The sequence below is a fragment of the Ursus maritimus genome, unplaced genomic scaffold (genome assembly GCF_017311325.1).
Source record: "Ursus maritimus isolate PB19 unplaced genomic scaffold, ASM1731132v1 scaffold_2, whole genome shotgun sequence".
In the NCBI taxonomy this organism is placed as follows: domain Eukaryota; kingdom Metazoa; phylum Chordata; class Mammalia; order Carnivora; family Ursidae; genus Ursus; species Ursus maritimus.
The window spans coordinates 50,190,938-50,209,177 of NW_024424452.1; positions in this window are offsets into that span (position 1 = coordinate 50,190,938).

Sequence of the window (18,240 nt, forward strand, 5' to 3'; positions counted from 1 at the left end):
AAATAGTCCATAGGATTATCTGTGAACTTGTTGAACCAATTCATCAGCTGGGCGGCTAGCCCCTAGCACATAATAGGTGTTCAATAAAAGTCTGATCAATTAACAAACTGCGTCCAACCCTGACATTTTTTCTCTTGATGACCTCCAAAGTTTATGTGAAGTACCCTGCCAATCATCTACTGAGTCATGTAGCTGTTTCCAGGCTTTCAGTCTAAGACTTGCAAATTCTCGCCCACGTCTCCATTCTTCCTCTCCTGTGGAGAAGACAGGCAGAGAGGGACCTGGATCACGGGGAGGGCTCACCAGCTCACTGTGGAGGTGAGAACCACGTCAGCCCCTCTCTGGCTTTTCTCTGGGAGGCTTCCTCCCATGCTGATGCCACCTTAATTGCCCTGGAGAATTCTAAAAACATCGGTGCCGCTTCTGACATGCTGGAATCCAAATCATCTGAAATGACCCACAAAGAAATGAGAAAAAAATAATACTGTATTTCAAGATAACATGTCAGAATCTGAATAATTTTATGATATAGGGAAGAATAATCATAGCCCTTAGTGCGATTTAATATAATGAGAAAGGCAGTACATTTTCTGTAAGACTAAGAATCATCATTTTGTCGACATTAGGCCCCCTGTCACAGGAGGAACTTTTCAATGTTAGAAATTTCCCCATTTCCCCAGTTACCCAGCAATACTATCTAGGACGATCTTTTAAGTGTAGGGCAGACAGAAAAACAAAAACAAAAACAACCCTACCCAACTAAACTAGCAAACAAACAAACAGAAAGGTCCTATTATTGATATAATAGCTCCCACGACTTCTTTCATAGCAAATATGCGCTAGAAGCTTGAGAAGCATTCTCTCCGCTGTCTGCATAAGCCTTGTTCTAGGATCTTGAATCACTGTTGAATCATTATTCAAGTAAAAAAACGGGAGGAAGAGACACTTACCCTTTGCACAAGGGAAAATGCAGCAAATGTATCTTCGACTCCTTTGAACTGCCAGGCCACAGGAAGAGGAAAGAGAGGTGGCTCGTTTATGCACGAACCTACCCGCTCTCTGACTGGTATCAGCACCGCCTATGCGATCAACCAGGTTCAAACAGGACTGGAGTCAGGAGAGTCAGCAAGTAATCTTGGTTCTGCGGCCTTGAGCCAATCCTTCAGCTTGTCTGGGTCTCAGCCCTCGCACACATAAAAACAAGAGTTGGGTCATAGCATAAATGCTAACAGGCTCCCCTCAAACCCTTGTCTTCCATAACCACGCTGTGTGGCTGCAGGATCCAGTGTGGACGTGTAGGTGCTGCCGATGGGGTACGTGAGGTCCATTCCTCCAAGGACAGGTCACAGGAACACACATGGACTCCATGCTTTTCAGATGACGTACATGCGTCCTCCTGTGTCTCTAGCTCTCCGGGAACAAATAGCTTCCTGGTGCATTAACTTTTCCTAAAAAAGTTTGAGGAAAATCCATTCTTTAACGTGAAAACAAAGAATTTACGGTGTCAAATTTAAATTTCTCACAGCCGTGAAGGGGCAGAAGGCAGCAAAGATGTTTGTCACTAGGGGTGTGGCTTCCTTCTGTGCCCCTTGTATGCTCTAGAAAAGGCGTTCTTGGGTGATAAGGTATGTTAGGTTGTCAGCGGTGGTATTTGGAGGCTAAGTACACTATTGCTTAGCTTTCTTCGGAGCCCATGGGGATCTTAGAGGGGGACTTTTGTTTTAAGACAGCCGAGAACCCTAGGATAGGATGGAAATCTACCAAGGCCTAGGTGGTGCTATTATTAAGAAAGGCCTATGAAAAGTGGACGGGCCCAGGGGTGCCTGGGGGGCTTAGCTGGTTAGGCACCAACTCTTGGTTTCACCTCGGGTCATGATTTCAGGGTCGTGAGATGGAGCTCCGAGTTAGGTTCTGCACTGGGCAGGAAGCCTGCGGAAGATTCTCTTTCCCTCTAATGGCCCCCCAATCCACTCCCCCACCGTTCGTGTACTCTCTCTCTCTCTCTCTCTCTCTCAAAAAAGAAAAAAAAAGTGGAAGAAGCCATCAAGACGGACTCCTTGATTTTGTTAAAGGCAGATTCTGGGGCACAATGTTTGGCTGGGAAACCCCATTCCCTGAGGCTCTCGGCTAAATCTCAATTTATCCTGAGTTGGCTTTTAAATGAATTTGGTCATCCCTGAGGCCCAAAAGTGGTATTTTGCAAAACCATGGAAACCGTCTCCTATAACAGAATCATTTATCTTTACTGGTGACCTGCAAGCTCATATGGTGTCCTTTTTCCATTCCCTCCTCACCACGCCAGGCGAGCATATCCTACGGCACCCAATTTCCAGATCAAACTCTCCTAAGATCTCAGGCCTGTTCCCTTGCGTGGTAGGAATGGGAAACGATAGAAATGCTGCTGAATCATGTAAAAGGGAAAGAAGTGTGTGTTCTGCCGGTGGCCTCTAGAAACCTCCCAGTGGGAGGAGGCAGAAGGAGGAAAGGGTAGGATGGGGTGGGGGAGGGGACTGGGCTACAGACAGGCAAAGCTGTATAACTTCACCCACCCAAACACACTCATTCCCGCGCTGGGGGCGGGGTAGGGGGGCCCAGTCCTCCATCGAGACGCGCCAGCTTTGGCCAGTCATTATGGGTCTGCAACTATTACCCATTTTCCAAATCCACAACTTTTTTTATTATTCATTTGGTGGTAATACTTAACCTCATCTAAACTCATTCAGTAGTGAAACCTGATCCCTACTGATGTCAGGCTATTTATAGTGTTTATATTGGTAAAACTTACTGAGAACACCAACTGATGTCACCCCAGAAATACCCATGCGTTTGATTACAGGTTGTTCCGTCAAAACCCCTGAGGGTTAAATTCAATATACCATATAGGCAGCCGTGTTAGTGTGATAAGACCCTCAATTTTGAATTCTAAAATTCATCTGGCCCGGAGATTTTGTATAAGAGGCAGTAAGCCTTTAGTATCTCAGTCTGGAGTTGTGCAAAGAGACTAACCCTAATCCCTCACATTGCAAAGCATCTCACATAACGCTAAAATGTGGTATGAAGGGCAGGAGACAGAGACAGGAGCTGGAAGAAGTGAGTCCTCAAAACTAGTGTCCACCACCAATCTCATTCTCTCCTTGCAGCCAAATCAGCATGGAAAATCAGCTTTAGGTCCCAGCATATCCACCAACCTTTACCCAACAACCAAAACCTACAATAATCCAGTGAGCTGCTTTTTTTCCCCTTTGTTTTCACTTCATCAGTGAAAGAAACCAAAGTAGTTCAGAAAACCTTCTTGTGATCAGATGTGAAGCTCCTTTTTCCCTTGATTCTAATAATAAAATAATAATTTAGTAGGTACCACCAGACATAGTTCTAAGCATTATTTGTATATTACTCCATTGCAAGCTCATAGCAATCATAAGTAGCAGGTTGCACAGGTTAAGGACAGTAGGCCACACTGAGATTAAGTCACATGCTCAAAGCTACCCAGCATTCGATGTGCACCCAAGCAGTCTCACGTGCTTACACACTTTGCCATGCCTCCTCTTGGCGTAGCTGCTCTCCTGTTTTTAATTACAAAGGATCCAGGTTACTTCTAGCCAATGATGAGCTGGTAAATGTCTAATAAATGTCTCTCTCACATAATTTACAAATAATGATAAAATATACAATATGCTGTATTGTCATTTCTATATAAACAATTGAGTCTCACAGAAAGCTTTCAGTGATTTTTGCTGAACTATTTTATCCATAGCCAACCTCTGGTTTCAACTAACCAACCGGTATCTTTTTCACATGAGTGTTGGTTGAATTTTACTTTGTGTTATTAACAAGTTAATGAGTAAAAGGAAAGTGAAAGACATATCCGAACGTTACTCATTTGTCAATTACTCGAGTGACTGCTTTGCTGACCCAGATTACAGTTTTCAAGTCTTGGAGTTTATTGCATCAATCTTTTGTGCTATTTATACTGGAACAGTTAAGATACTGTGTGCTCTTTAATATGAATTTATTTAATATTGACTTTATATGAATTATTAACATTTTCTCCATCACTTTCCTAAGACTAGACAGTCAACCAAACAATGAATCAGATCCTCATCTGCCTCATTTATCTGTTTCCATGATGTAATTACTCAGGCTTCCACCATGACGTCGCCAAATGCAGCGTCGGAAGGAAATGTGCAGAAGCACCCACTCAATGGTATTTCCACCATGAAGTCACGAGAGACATAAATAATCTCCAGAGCGTCCATAATAGCAAAATGTGGTAAAATAATTAGGAAGTAAAGAGTTTGGAGTATTTGTTCATTTGTGTTACGTATAATTTATTCTAGGTAACTTTGATAACTTAAATTTTAGTAACGGTGGTGTTTAATAACTGGCTCACAGAACTCCTGAAAATATAACAATAGATTTTCATGAGCTGGTCTGCTTCGGCTCCAGTGTAAGTCTGTCTCCAACCGCTGGACACTTGGCTGGACCTGCCTCACTGTATATTCCCAGAAACCACTGGACTCAAAGCAGCCTTCACTCCAAACTACTTCCCAAGAAATGGTTTTGCCCCTTCTTCTGGTACCAAGGCCTTCCTGGGCCATTGTTTCTTTCTTTATTCATTATTAAAGCCTCTCTTAGAGGCTGTCCTAATCTTCTCGGCATTTGAAATCTTATCATTTAAAATAAAATTCTTTGGAGGTCAGTAGAGGTTTCCAAATAATCCTCTTTGCTAGGATGCCCGGACGTCCATAAGTTTGGTTTCCTGCTTACATCTATGTCCAATATGTAAAAATACATAAATGGACTCAATAATAAACTGTTTCATTCAAATTTGCTCATTGCTAGAAGGGGGCCACTCAGTGTTAAAGGGGGTTACTTGGACTATAATCTGGGCAAAGCTGCTTTCTTGCGGTAACTTGAAAAAGGCCTGACATCCTTAGCGAGGCCCCTCTACCACCCACTCTGAGTCACACAATGTCACTAGAGTCGGCTTACTTTCTAATTCAGAGTCCCCTGACACTCTCACCCTTGACTTTGTCACCTCATAAATGTGTCACTTCCAGCACCACCTTCCTTTTTAAGAAAATGTCTTGCCCACCCTGAAGTATCTTAGAACCCTGAAACTGAGCCAAGATAAAGGAGTTAATTTACTTGACCAACTTCTATTAAGTGGGTCTGGTACAACCAGCCCTGTGATGGGCCTGGGAATAATAGGGATAATTCCCATCTTCAAAGAGTTGATAGACTCAACCAGTGGTTCTCAATCCAAGGGGCACATTCAAGCTTTAAAACCTACCAAGGCCCAGGCTCCACTCCAAACTAATTAGGTCAAAAACCCTCAGGGTGTGACCTAGGCAATATGACTGTTTAAAGCCTCCTCCTGTGATTCTAATGTGAAGCCAGAATTGAAAGCCACTGGAATCATAGTTAATAGTTTCCTTTTACGTAAGGACAGTCAGCCATATTGTCCTGGATCCGAAAAGCACAAAAGAACACGAAAAAATCCTTGCTACCCATTGTGGGACAACAACCAGTGCCATTAGCATCATTATGAGAGCTTGTTAGAAATGCAGTTTCAGGCTAGTCGGTGGAGCGGTCACAGGCAACATTTATCAGTAATTAGGTTTGCCATCTTATATGGGCACCATTCAAGGCTCCCAAAAACAATTCCAGTAGTAGCACCAAAGATCACTGATCACAGATCACCCAAAAAAATACAATAATAATGGAAAGGTTTGAAATACTGTACTGCCAAAATGTGACACAGAGACAGGAAGTGAGCAAAGGCTGGTAGAAAAATGGCGCCCGTAGGCTTGCTCCATGCAGCGTTGCCACAAACCTTCAATTTGGAAAACTGGCAGAATCTGTAAAGTGCAATAAAGCAAAGCACAATGAAAGAAGTACAGATCAGTGGTTGCCAGATGCGTGGGTTGGTGAAGGGCAAAATGGGAAAATGGAGGCAAAAGGTACAAGTGTGCAGTTATATAATAAGTCATGGGGATATAATGGACAGCATCATGACTACTTAATTATACCCTACTGCATATTTGAAAGTTGTTAGGAGTGTAAATCTTAAAAGTTCTGATCACAGGAAGAGCAAATCTGTAACTATGTGTAGCGATGGATGGTAACCAGACTTACTGTGGTGATCGTCTCACTCTATATACAAATATTGAATGAATCATTGCGTTGTACCTTACAATCATGGAATGTTTTATGTCAGTTATTTCTAAATTTAAAAGAAGAAATGCAAAGTCTCAGGCCCCACCTCAGCCCTACTAAACGAGAACTTGCCTTCTAACAAGATCCCCAGGAAATTTGAACTCATGCTAATTTTAGAAACTACTGAATGGAGGCAGAAGTTTTGTTCTCAAGAAGTTTCTGGTCCACAGGGGAAGATGTATGTAAATACAGATAATTACCAAGCATCACATAAGTTCCATGATGAGAGGAACACAAGTTCTTTCAGGAGGACCTATCTCCCGGAAAATCAATGCAGTGGGTGGTGTTGGACAAAGTTGTACGTGAAGACTACAGATCAATCGGGAAGATCAGCCAGCAGCAAACAGTCCTGTCTTGTCAAAACATATGTGTGTACAGGGAGTGTGGGAAAGGCAGGCTACATTCACCCAGACCCTCTAGCAGCCCCCCTTCAGGCCTCAGGAGTCAACCCTTAGTCATCCTGTCTTATTCAGAAAGAATACTCTTCCAGGCTAGTGATCCTCAAACCTGCCAGGGTAGAGTTTGTTCACAAAATGCCTTGGAAATAAAAAGAAAGAAAAACACCTGCATATTTTATTTCTCACTGATTGAGTTGAAAGCTTAACACACCCTTTCAAGATATCTGCACTAGTTAGTAGTATTCTGCAATCTAACGAAATACTACACAAACCAATGGTACACAAGAAGAGAATTGTTGTTCCTCCCAAAGCTGGATTGAGTGACTTAGAAAGACCTGATGAAAAGAAGTTGCTAAAATTACATGTGACAAATTGGTCAGATATTACAACAAGCAAATTACGAAATTCTAGAAGGATTCTGCTCTCATATTACCTCATCAATACTTTTAACTAGAGGTGTCAGCTCAAAGGAAACAAAACCAGACATCCGTGATGTTTCCTTTTCAGATATGATTTACGCAAAAAAGTCAACAAGGAACTCCAAGCAATGATCTTGCTGAAAGAAAAACACTGAAAGCTCAGCTCTACAGAAAAATATTGATGAAAAAAATGTCAATTTATATGTTGAAACTTTCAATAATACATTTTAGGTTTACATTTATCTTTTCTTTAAGTATTCCATGCCTTAGGAAACTTTTATCATCAATTGACCAATTCTCAGTCTCAATTGTGACCGAGAGGCTTTCTACAAAACTCTCCACTTACCCTGGTCTTCTTCAATGTTCTTCAGTAAGAAATCTTATTATTTTTTCAAAAACGGCCTGTGTATTTTTGTTAATTTTATTCGCAGTTGCTTCATAGCTTCGTTACTAAAAGAGATTTTTGTTGATCATACTTACTAATTGTTTTTAGTTTATTAAAAGAAAGATACTGGTTTTTATATATTGATCTTGTATTTGGTCTACTGGTCATTTTGATAGACCTTTTTGTCAGTCTTTTGCTGGTTTATAGGGGACGGTATGAGTTTTAGGTCTAGTTTCCTAGAAAGTTGACTCTGAGATGGAGATTTTCATGCAAACAATTTATTAGGAAGATCTTTCCAGATTCACTTCTGTTGAGGAGGGAGACATAGCAAGATTAGGCAGACAGAGAAGGTGGGCAATGAAGCTGTCACAACAGAGGCCACAGGGCTTTCCTCCAGGGAGTTCCAGAGCTGGGAGGGCCCTGCAGAGTCGCAGAGTTGAAGCAAAAGGACCAAGCATTTATATCCTCACCTTTTCCAGTCTTTGCATATGAATCATATCCAGGGACAGGGTGTCACCTTGATTAAGGCAGCTTTCTCAGCCAAGACCCACCACCAAGGGGAAACTCATCCCTCAATACTCTTAGAAGCATGGAAGAATGAATGCTTCAGTCATGGAATGGGGAGAGCTGGGTGGCATACCATAGCACCCACTATAGTATGAAACGAAAATTTTGTTTTCTCAAATATTTACATCTCATTTAATTTTGTATGTGGCTAGGCCTTCCAGTATAATGTTGAATTAGTAAGTAAGGGCAGGCATTCTCATCTTTCTCCCAGGCTTTTATTGGACTTCTAATGGTTCACTGTTACATGAGATTCACTTAAGTTTCTAACAGACACTCTGTTTGGATTAAGGAAGGTGTCTCTTATTCCAAAAAGTTATGATAAAATTTGTTATCATTAATTGGTATTAGAATTACCAAACGCTTTTGTAACATCTAATGGAATGAGTGGGTGGTATTCTCCTTTTAATCTCTTATCGTAGTAAACTATATCAATACTTTTTTAAAAATATCAAACAATATCTGCTATCTAAGATAAACCTGACATGGTCATAATATGTTATTCTATTAAAACACTGCTAGATTCTTCTTTCCTAATAAATTCATTTAGGGTTTTCAAACCTGTGCTGTAACTGAGATCAATCCGTAGCTTTGTTTTCCCTCTTTACAATCTTTGGATTATGGTCATATTGGTCTCATTAAGATAACTGAATAACTTTCCATCTTTCCTATACTCTAGAATAACTTGAATGATGAGAATTAATTGGCCTTTAGATTTTTAGTAAAACTTACGCTTATCTTGGCGTATTATTTAAAAATTAGTTGGTGAGTAGATCTTCACTGTTTCAATTACTTTCAGGGTCATTATGATCACAGGTTTTTAAATTCTTCTTGGGACAATTTGATCATGTGTATTTTCCTAAACAGTTGACCGATGAGTCTAGGTATTAAACATACTGGTGTAATTTTTTTTATTCTTAGTAAACTCAAGTTTTTTTAAAATTTGTTTTGGATGTAGAGTTATATATTTTTAATTTATTTCTCTGACATAGTTTATAACTCTTCTATTTTTCATATCATAGTTGTACAGGCTTTGGTTGCAGAGATCCAGCTTCTGGGATATTAATCAACTCCCTTTTGACTCTTTCCTTTGACTTCTGCTCTTATCTTTACTATTTCCTTCTTTTCAATCAGTTTGCATTTGTGCTTATTGTGTTGTTTTCTTGTTTGTATTTTTCTAATTTTATAAGTTAAAATCCTAGTTCATTTACTATTTTTTCCCTTGTAAATGCATTTCAGCATATAGAATTTCCCCTAGGAATCATTTGGCTTCGTTCCTATAGATATTTAAAACCCCATTTGTTTCTTTCACTTCTATATATTTTCATTTCCTTTTTTTTCTTTTTGCTAATGAATTCATTAATTTTTAAAAAAATTTATAGATAAATGTTGGTGCTATAGGAAAACAGTTTTCAATATCACCTGTGTTTACTTCTGAATGTACTGAATAATATTTTTTTTTTGTAATTTTTGAGACTTTCGTGACCTAGGACAAATTCAATTTATGTAAATGATCTGTATAGGTTGAAAAGAATACATATTCTGTCTTGGGTGAAGAAATGGAGATAGGTACATATATATACATATATAGACATACATATGCATGTATGTGTCTACATAAATACACATCATAACTGAATACACATACACACACCTACATAGGTCATAGCAAGAGAACCCTTGCCCAGAGCAATGATAATAATGTTTCATGATCTGAAGATTAGGATTAATTCCTCCCTTTGCCACTAAGGTCAGAAAAAATTTTAAAAAACAAAAAAAACAAAAAACAAAAAATTAAAGAGAACCATCATCTGAGGGTTTCCTCCCTCCATATTTCTGTTGACAGTCCGCCACTTTCCCTGTCTGGCGGAGGAGGGGGGGGGGACCCAGGCTTTCTGAGCTCACCACCACTGATGCCCGTTCAAAGAGAGGTTTTGCTCAAGTGCCTCAGATCGATGTACTTCTGACACGGTGAACAGAAGCATTCTTGCTGGGTTTCCTCCCTTCCACCAGCTTGGAAGCAGATTGCTTCTCAACCACGAGGAAGAAGACCTTTCCTGCTAGGAAAAGCCCAAATGACTGGAACATAGAAGCCCAGAGAGGCAGGTGAGAGTAGGAACAGAGGTGGATTCCAGCTCCATGGGCCTGCCTGCAGACTGCCTGCAACGTCACCGTCTCCGACCCCGTAGGGTCTTTGCACATACTGTCCTTTTGCCCAGAACACTCTCCTTCCCCTCGCCTCTTGGTTACCGCTGCTCACCCTATCCTTCAGCTGCGTTGTCCCTCCGCAGCGAAAGCCCTCTTCCCTTAGCTGTTTGACTATGTTTACTATCGTTCTATTTTCATAAACATGTAACTCCTCCTTCAAAGTACTTCCCACACTTCCAGCTTTACGGTTTCTTTTTGTGGCAGTTTGGAATTTATCCCACTAGGCTGAAGGCAGAGACTGCGTGTGTGTTCCCCACTGTTGCGTGCGGAAGGCTAGCCGAGGGCCCTGCGCTTAGTTATCACTCAATAAAATCTATTGGCCGAATGAATGAATTTATTTACTGCTGGTTGGTCGGCTGCTCAATGAGTTTAAGTTCATGGAGAGGAGAGGAGTAGAAAGCTAGCTTCTCTTAAAGCAGACTCTTAGCCATCATCTGGCGGTCTTGTGGGGCCGTGCACGTGCGCAGACCAAATTTGCTGACGGTTGTGAAAGGGGCTCCTCTCTCTATGCTTTCTTTTCCCTTCCTGTAGCCTCTTCCCCTGGCTCTTTCTCCTCTCCTCTGCACCAGACTATGAAGATGTGCTGTGATTAGTTTTGTTAATAACCCTTCAGGCTACAGAGATGAAATTATAATCTACTGAGTAACTCGCTTTCCCGGAGATGGGCCACGTATTAATAATACTTTCTAGACACATCATTTGATGTGTCCATATCACCTCTTTAACATCCCTGCTAAGAAAATTATAAAATAAATCCTTCTTTGTTAAAAAAAAAATCACTGTTTCACTAAGCCTGCTGTTAAACTGAGATTAATGTTCTATATCTAAAGTATAAATTACCTAATAATTCCTCCCACCACACAGCTCAGGAATTTAGAAATCCTGTATCAGGGTTTCCTCTTTTAATGTACGTCATGAATCTCTGCCTCCTTAGGACACATACCAAAATGGCATTTTAGAGCTGTTTAGTACAGCTAATTCCATCCCCAATGTCTCAGCTTTGATAAAAATCACAGGTATTACACACCAGGATCCTTTCCTCCCCATTTTTCCTTTATTCTCTCTCTTCTTGTTTATTTCTTAAAGACACACAAAAATATTATGTATTTGTGTATCCTTAATTCACCTTCTTTTTCCTAAAAATAGTCAAATGCCCAAAGTTTTTAAAGTACTTGAATCTATCATGTCTCCATAAACCAGATCCTAAAATAAAAACAATAATAAAGAGAGAAAGAAACTCTTTCCGTTTTTGGTTTTAAGAAATGTGGAGGCACTTCCTGGACTAGATTTCAAATCTTAAATCCAAAGCTCTCAGGGACTTAGGCTCAGAATTCTACTATGATCTGTGAGAAACAAATCAGTGTAATTTCACATGAAATAGAAAAATATCAATCTTACCAAAATACATATTGTCATAGAGTGACCCATGCACATTTTTTTAATTTTAATGTTTTTTTATTATATTATGTTAGTCGCCATACACTATATCCCTGGTTTCTGATGTAAAGTTCGATGATTCATTAGTTGCGTATAACACCCAGTGCACCCTGCAATATGTGCCCTCCTTACTACTCATCACCGGCCTATCCCATTCCCCCACCCATGCACATTTTTAAGATTATCTTTTATTTACCTTATCTGCACACCAAGAAAGCTTGCTTTGAAAGCTGATACTGAATCATTTGGTAAAATGAGGAAGCCCCAGGGCACACCGCCAAGGGTGACTAGGCTTCCACTTGGTGAACACTTGAGGCCCTTGGTGGCTGTAGAGAAGGGGCTTTCCTCTCAGCTGAGCTGACGCCTGGTCCCTCCACATGATTTCAACAAGTGTAAATAATTTTTAAATAACATCTGGCCCTTGGAATGAAGTTCTGTTTTCTGCTTTAAAAAAAAATCATTTTTCTTTTTCTTTTTTCTTTTTTTTTTTTTTTTTTTGTACATCACAGCCTGGTAAAAAAAAATCATTTTTCTAACACAGCCAACCGTTCTATTGATTGCTATGTAACAAACCACCAGCAAAACGATGTGGCTTGAAACAAAAATTTAATATTATCTCTCAGAGGTTCTGTGGTTTGACTAGGGCTCATCCATGGCTTTCCCCTGGGATCTTTGATGGGGTTGGTGGAATCACATATCAGTTGGAGTTGTACCCTGAAAGCTCAACGGAGCGGGGCACACAAAATTACTCCCTCAGACGGCTGGCACTTGATACTGGTTGTTAAATGGAAGCTCAGCTAAGGGGCCATGGTCTCCCCTCATGGGAGCCCCACATTGGGCCCTTGGGCTTTCTCATAAGAAGAGGACATCCAAGCCACCAAGCCATTCAGATGGAAGCTGCAAGGCTTTTTCACAGGACTTGGCATCAGAAGTTGCGGGACAGTAGTTGTACTGAGTCATGAAGAACAGTTGTGACTGATGGAGAGAGAAATAGATTCTATCTCTGGGTGGAGAATGGCAGAGCCCAGAAGAACATCTGAGAAGGGAGATGCTTTAGCAGCCATCTTTGAAAAATAGAGCCTGCTTCACCAATCTCCTTCAGCACATCTGAAACCAAGATGAGGTAGAACTTCTTCCCCAAAACAACACAGACTGACTGATCAGAGGCAAACAGCGTGACCACTACATGTTACCCAGGATGATATGGCGGTGTAATGTTTTGAGGTAAGTTGTGTTCCCCAAAAAACTCATGTGTTGATATCCTAACCCTCAGTACCTCAGACTATGACCTTATTTGGAGGTGAGTCTTTACAGATACGAACAAGTTAAAATTAGCCCATTAGCTCGGGCCCTAATCCAGTATGATGATATCCTTATAAAAAGGAAAATGCAGCCATGGCGACAGACACACACACAGGGAGAACACTATGAGAACAGGACGGTGACGTTTGGGGTGATACATCTACAAGCCAGAAAACACCGAAGACTGCCAGCTCACCACCAGAAGCGGGGGAGGAATTGAGCAGTTTCTCCCTCACAGCCTCAGAAGGAACCAACCCTGGGGCCACCTGATCTCAGACCTGTAGCCTCCCGAGCTGGGAGACAATGAACCCTTGTTTAAGCCACTCGGTGTATAATACTTTGCTAACTGCAGGGCAGGGAACTCATTCACCTATCAGCAGTAGGTCAACAGATCGGACCTTTCCCCAGGAAGTACCCCCAGTCACTAGTACTGACCTACCTCTCCGCAGCCAGTACTCACCGGCAAACTCAAAATGAAGCACACTGTTCAAAGGGGTTTTCTCTTGAGCCCCACAAAAGATCTAAAAATTGTACAGCTACCCTTGCCCACTAATCCTGAATGACATGGTTCTGTTTTAAATTTCCCTTTCTTTCTTTCTTTCCCTTCCTTCCTCACTTCCTCCCTTCCCCTTCTATTTCTTTCCTTCTCTCTTTTTCTTTCCTTCTTTCTCTTTCTTTCCTTCTTTTCTTTCTTTCTTTCCTTCTTTTCTTTTCTTCTTTCTTTCTTTCTTTCTTTCTTTCTTTCTTTCTTTCTTTCTTCTCCCTTTGTCTTTTCCCCTTTCTCTATTTCTTCCTCCCAGGTGATCTTAGGAGAAACTCTTTTTTTTTTTTTAGGCTTTCAGGCTAATGTCGTTAATAGGGCCTTTGGTGTTCCTAATTGCATTTCACAGGATGACTGCAAACCACAGTTGGGCAACCTGCAGAGAATCAAAGGACTCGGCTTGGATTTCGTACACCAAGGTGTGTGGAATCAACATTAAACTCTGGAAAACAAGATCAGAGCCTCCCAAGAACATACATTTAGTACCTGGGAGTTTCCTGAGAGTGAGTCTTTTGGATCTTGTGTTAAAGTTGAGATTCCTCCCAGATGTTAAGGGGGCAGCCTTCTCCCAGGACCTAGCATCATTTCAGCTGGAGATTATTAAAAGTCGTTGGCGTGTGTGTTGACAAGACTTTGCAGGTGCATCGATTAGCACCTGCGGGCCATTGCATAGACACCCTATGACCCTCAGCAGGATGCCTTCCAAACCCTTCCCCCTAAAGCATGGGAGAAAGCTTGGCTTGGCATAGCTGCCCCAGAGAAACACCTTCCTTCTTCTCAGCCCCACTCCAGTATCATGTCAAAGTACAGCGGCTGGCTTCTGATAAAGCAACCCTCATGAGTACATCCTTCTATTCTATGTAATGAGTGAACTGTTGGAAAACTATACAGTAAGGTGACACAAGTAACCAGGCCCACTTGTGAACGTATTCCTTATAAATAGTCATTGAGCCCAAAAGGACCTGAATTAAATATGCAATGGCAATTTTGCATGTTCAAATGAGTCAAGAGACTTCTCTCCCACAGGAAGATCATTTTTCTCCAAAGAACTGGCTGAGGGACTCCAACCTGAATCAGATCATCGTAGACTATCAAAGAATCTTAGAGATGCTCTTCCCCAACCTCCCCATTTTACAGATAAGGACACAGAGACCCCACGAATAAGGTAACTCAAGGTTTCAAGCCAGCGGGTGGCAGAGTCTCGAGGGCTGGGAACTTCCATAGGTTATCAGATCTTCTGCAGGTAAAGTTGCTTAGAATTCTGTAATGTGCGTGACATCCGCCACAGTTCAGAGTCCTGTCAGGAGATCCAAGCACTTTTCTGATGCTCTGAGAAGCTGCTACCACCAGCTTGATATAGGGGTGTCAACACGGTAACAGCTTAGATGGTGGCGTGCTGTGGCTGTGACAATGTGGACCTTTGAGTTAAAACACACTCTCCCCTTTGGCCTCTATAGCTGTGAGAGGGGACCCGGGGGAATAGCCTCGTTAGGAGGATGTGTTATCACTGTACTTCATTGTTTCATTTGAGGAGTGTCTCTCATGGGATAGACCTCAAAGGCCAGCCTGTCAGAACTCCCTGTAGCGGTGGAGAAGATAGACGTGTGGCCTTTGTTGTGTTTCATGATGGCGAAAATGGGGCCTCCGTTTGCGGGCATCAGAGCAGCCAGAATAACTGTGTAGTTGGTGCTTTTGTTATTTTAATCCTTTGGAAAATACTTGGTGCCCTTGTTACTTCTGTGCAGGAAGCCCCTCTCCATCCTAAGCATGATACTGCCTTTTCCCCAGCTAAGGTTCGCCTCCATATTGGTCAAAACCAATAGGGGGTTAAGAAAACATTGTGGGTCCAGAGCAGCGACCCTTCAGCTTGAGCAGAACATGCAGCTGGAGGGCTTGATAAAACGGTCACTGGGCCCCATCTCCAGAGTTTCTATTTCGGGAGGTCTGAGGTAAAGGCCGAGAATTTAAATCTCTAACGTTTCCAGGTAGTGCTAATGCTGTTGATCCAGGAGCCACACTTTGAGAACCGCTGGTCTAAATGATAAACCCAGAAATCGCAGGACAAACTACCCTTTCATACACATGTATCTGCTTCCCAGTGTACGTGTTCCTGAAAATGGTACACATTTACCACAGCTCCTTTTCTTCTGTGCCCCTAATTTTTTGTAATTGTCTCTTAAAGAGACCAATTCAAGGAAAATGAGAGAGAAAGAAAGAGAGAGAGAGGCACTTCGGAGTCCTTGAAACCCACACCTGGACCAGGAAGGTGAGACATCAGTTTGCTTTGCGTCCTGGGAGTGCGTAGGGCTCACCCCGACGCAGTCCGACCCAGATTGCAAATTATATGATAAAATGTATTCCAGGAGCAGATTTATTCCAAGCAGTTCCACAATCCTGCATGAAGGTCTGGTAGAAAAGAGGTTAGAAGGAGCAGCGGAATAGACTTCTTTTCCCCAGGAGGGACTTCCTCCCCACGACCAGCTGAATGGCAGTGAAGCCTTGGGCAGGAGGCGCGGGTCCCACCTTCTGTGTCTGCGAGGAAGTCAGTGGTGAACAGGTTGTCCTTGCCCTTAAAGGGCAAGCGGTGGAGCCGGCCCCTGCCCACCTGCAGGGCACCGCGGCTGCTTCTAGGCCCTCACCATCTTCCTGATACTTGCCATTTGGAATCACGCTCTCCGGCAGTGCATTGGCCCAAATCAGACTCACAGGCCGCAGGGCCCAAATGAAGCTATAAATAAAATAACAAATATATTTCAAAGGGACCTAATTCTGCTTCTGCCGGTATCCTGATAGAGTAACATGAACTCCGTCTGGGCCGGGGACCCGCGCCGTCTGTCTTTCTGTGCTGTCCTGGCTGAGCCGCCCCGTGCATATTAAAATCCAACAGGTGCACTGCCTACGTTGTTTTTCTTCCTTCGCTTCTGAGGAAATCATAAACCAGATATATTACTGGAGGATGGTTTCTGAGGTGCCCTGTGAGCAAACGGAGAGGAAAACTGGATCAACAACCGGCCAACAGGGACAGTAAATCAACAGACGAAAGGAGGAGTTTGAATAGACTCTCACGGGCCTCCAGGGCTCAGGCAAGGACAAGTCCCCTGTCAGTCAGGGCCTGAGCACTAATGTCCAAGCCAGCTGGTGCCGGGAGCCCACTGGCCCTGAGGAAATGATTGAGCCGTCTGTCAGCTGCTTGCGAGCCACCAGAGGCCAATGTGATGCCGGGGGAGGGTGGCGTTCCTCGGCCCTGAGCTGCCCTGCCCCCCGAGCGCCAGGTCTGCCCCCTCCACCCCCGTCCATCCATCCCATTCACTCGGTGCCTGTTTCTCAGCTCCTCAAAACTCAGCCAAGGAAAGTGGGGGATAATCATTCCAGCATCAGAGAATGTGACTGCCCAAGATTGATTTGTTCAGGTCACACAGACTCCTTCCAGGCAGATGAAAACCATTTTCTTTCCAGATTGTAGGGGAACTCAGCACAGGGGGTTCCTGGAATTAGGGGAAAGCGGAAAGACAACCAGAAGAGAGCTTTCCAGAAAACCCTCTCGCTAGATCATGGGATTTGACTGTATGCAAGCAGTTGGCATCCTGGAAACAAGTTACGCACTTTTCCTATCTGCAGACCTTCTCCCCCAAATGAGGAGTGATGAGAGCAGACAACGTCCAAGTCGACCTGATCATTTCTTTTCTTCTTTTTCAGTGTTTGTGTGAGGGTCAAAAATACGTGTGTTCTGGGTTGAAGCTGAGTTTGGTTGTAACTGGTGAACATCTTTGAAACGCTCAGGATTTTTCCCAATGCTTTCTGTTTGACTCACAAGTGTTATTTTTTTAAATAATGATTTTACAATGGAAGGATCACAACTTCAGCTTTATTTGTCATGTTGACAGAAGTCAATTTAAAAGTGAAGGAAATGGTGAAATATGAGGAATTTGGGCACATTAGGGCCCCTAAAGACATTGCTGTCTAGTGCAGTGGGTATGTTTGTATATATACACACGCATCGTTTGCACGCCTGCACTAGACAAACACATGTGTGTGTATATGCATGTATATGCACACTGCCTCTCGCACATACACACATACCCCACCATATCACACTCGTACATACCACAACACATACACACATTATAAACACAGAAAGCACCACAGTATACATACACACACAACACACATGTACACATGCGTGCACATATACACACACCACACACCACATCACACACATATATGGCACACCACACACACGTATACACCACACACACAGAACACACACACACACATGCACACTCACCACCACACACGTCATACCACACACACGCACGTAAGATGCGATTCTTAAAGCCTGCTCCGGAAGCAGAAAGCAAGTTCTCTATTCCAGTCACAGTACTTTCAGGGTTCAGGAGTTCACAATATCAAGGGATCATGTAAACATCACTTAACAGCCCCAGTCTTTGGCTTATATCCATTTCAAGAAAGTTTTTCAATAAATTGGAGCAAGTTTCTCATAAGCCTGAAGGAACTAAGCCCAACTGTCCAGGTCTCCATTCTTCCATCGTGTGTGGGTGTTTAGGGGAACTTGGTTATAAGCAGCTGTCAGCAATAAGTCGAAAACGAAGAAAAGAAGGAAGTCTTGATTTATGAGCCAACATGTGAAGTCTCATTTCAGAAATGTAAAGAGCATAGGCCTATGCCTACCACATACGCACATGCGTGTGCCCACAAACACACACTCACATACACACTCATACCTGCATACAATCACATGCCACTCCC